Source organism: Maylandia zebra, unplaced genomic scaffold, assembly GCF_041146795.1.
Source record: "Maylandia zebra isolate NMK-2024a unplaced genomic scaffold, Mzebra_GT3a scaffold11, whole genome shotgun sequence".
In the NCBI taxonomy this organism is placed as follows: Eukaryota; Metazoa; Chordata; class Actinopteri; order Cichliformes; family Cichlidae; genus Maylandia; species Maylandia zebra.
Genome location: NW_027490041.1, coordinates 9,620,001 through 9,622,500, shown reverse-complemented (window position 1 = coordinate 9,622,500; position 2,500 = coordinate 9,620,001). Strand labels below are relative to the sequence as shown.

The 2,500-nt window shown below is 54.5% G+C and overlaps 1 protein-coding gene and 1 non-coding gene across 2 annotated transcripts in view; one reads left to right on the top strand and one right to left on the bottom strand.

The window, feature by feature from the left end:
• Window positions 1-2,500, bottom strand: part of LOC143415993 (protein NLRC3-like) — a 155,018-nt gene that overhangs the window by 18,015 nt on the left and 134,503 nt on the right. The gene's annotated exons all lie outside the window — the stretch shown is intronic.
• On the top strand, window positions 1,862-2,015 carry LOC143416113 (5.8S ribosomal RNA). The gene has a single exon (XR_013096474.1). It is a non-coding gene; the product is annotated as a 5.8S ribosomal RNA (ribosomal RNA).

The window sequence follows — 2,500 nt, the reverse complement described above, 5'->3', positions numbered from 1 at the left end:
AATCAACACATGTCCTTTGTATGTCCTTTGTTGCTGACATTTATTGATAAAAACAGTACAAAAAACCAACCATTTGTATACATATTTACAAATGGCCTGCTGAGTGGTGCATGGAGCATGTTCATTGGTTCATGGACCTCCCTGAACTAATGGCATTTACTGAAAATGTTGAAATGTACTCACTCACTTTTTATCATTATTTGTAAATATGTGTACAAATGGTTGGTTTTTTGTACTGTTTTTATCAATAAATGTCAGCAACAAAGGACATACACCCATGTGTGTTGATTTCTCCCTAAGATGGCAAACTGAAACACTCCAAGTTGGTGACTTTTGGAGATTTGTTTCCCTGGATGATTGAGAATGCATCAAGATGAAACACAAAAGGAAGCTCACCGCTTTTGTTGCTGCCATAAATGCCATTAGTTCAGGGAGGTCCATGAACCAATGAACATGCTCCATGCACCACTCAGCAGGCCATTTGTAAATATGTGTACAAATGGTTGGTTTTTTGTACTGTTTTTATCAATAAATGTCAGCAACAAAGGACATACAAAGGACATGTGTTGATTTCTCCCTAAGATGGCAAACTGAAACACTGAAACACTCCAATCCCCCACCCCCTCAATCACTCACTGAGTGATTGAGGGGGTGGGGGAGCTGCTAAAAGCGGTGAGCTTCCTTTTGTGTTTCATCTTGATGCATTCTCAATCATCCAGGGAAACAAATCTCCAAAAGTCACCAACTTGGAGTGTTTCAGTTTGCCATCTTAGGGAGAAATCAACACACATGGGTGTATGTCCTTTGTTGCTGAGATTTATTGATAAAAACAGTACAAAAAACCAACCATTTGTACACATATTTACAAATGGCCTGCTGAGTGGTGCATGGAGCAAGTTTTGGGTGGCTTGCGGCCTAAAATCCAAGTACACAGATGCAAAAAAAATCAGGCCACTGTGCGATGTGTTCACTGCTACAGGTACACATGTGGTACCTTGTCGTTACCTTAGGTCGTTACCTTAGGTCGTTACCTAGAATTCCTAGGTAACGACCTAATATACATATGAATGACTCCAGCATTTGACTGACTGCTCTCCGGCTTTTAAAGGTAGAAACGCAAAATGATGACTCCGCAGGGGTCTAAGGTAGAAAACCAAAATGACTGCTCTCCGGGGGTCTAAGTGTTAGTGAGGTCCTCGGATCGGCCCCGCCGGGGTCGGTCACGGCCCTGGCGGAGCGCCGAAAAGACGATCAAACTTGACTATCTAGAGGAAGTAAAAGTCGTAACAAGGTTTCCGTAGGTGAACCTGCGGAAGGATCATTACTGGCTACAGCGAGCGGCCCCGCCTGCTGTCTCCCTTTTTGCTGCCGAGGGTCTCCCGCCACCGTCGCCGGTGCGAGTCTCCCGAGGTCTTCGGCTCGCGCGTCCCCCACCGGAAGCTCGAGCCTTAGTCTGGGCCTGGTCGCCGGCCGGACGAACCGACGGCCCCGCCCCGCCTCTGTGCCAAAGCGAGCCCGCTGCCCCGACGGCTTCCTCCGAGGGCCGATGGAGGCGAGTCGGGACTGTGGCTCGTTGGAGGCGGGCGCCGGGCTCCCCGTCCGGCAACTACCAGTACCGGCCCGCCACGAGAACCTCAACCGAAAGCGCGGACTGGCGGCGTCGCCCTGGCCGCTGCCCGCGCGCCTCCGGGTACCCAACTCTCCTCCCTCCTGCGGAGGGAGCACGGGGGGTTCAATGTCTCCTCTCCCCCCGCCTTGGCGGGGAAAGGAGCGCCCGGAGTTTTTTCCCCTTCAAACCCCACGAACTCTACGAATGTGGCGTCCCACAGTGAAACGAAAAGGAAAAAAAAAAAAACAATACGACTCTTAGCGGTGGATCACTCGGCTCGTGCGTCGATGAAGAACGCAGCTAGCTGCGAGAACTAATGTGAATTGCAGGACACATTGATCATCGACACTTCGAACGCACCTTGCGGCCCCGGGTTCCTCCCGGGGCTACGCCTGTCTGAGCGTTGCTTTGCAATCAATCGGAGACCTCCGCGTCTCCGCGGCTGGGGCAGTCGCAGGCGGCCTTCGGGCACTGCCTTCGTCCCCCCAAGCGCAGACCGCCCGGGGTGCCCGGTGCGACGTGTGGTGCCTGCCTGGGAACCGCACCCTCCTGCCCGTGAGCTCTCACGCTCCCTCTGCCACTCCATCCCAGACCCCCGATCGGGGAGGGGCACCTCCCCGTCGAGCCCGCACGAGCGGGCGCGGCTGCCGGTGGACGTTCACCCGTCTCCGCGCTGACCGCGTTGCTCGTGCGCTCAAGGGCCCGACGGAGGGGGACCGCTCCAGCGGGTGGCTCGGGGGGTTGCCACAGGTCGAGAGGGCTGCCGGCCTCTCCGGAGCTCGCCGCCACTCGCCGCGTCCGGGGGAAAAAACACACCGCGGCGCACGTGAGCCTCTCCCGGGAGCCACAAACGCTCTGCCCCACAAACACACACCCTCTGCGAGGGGAGTG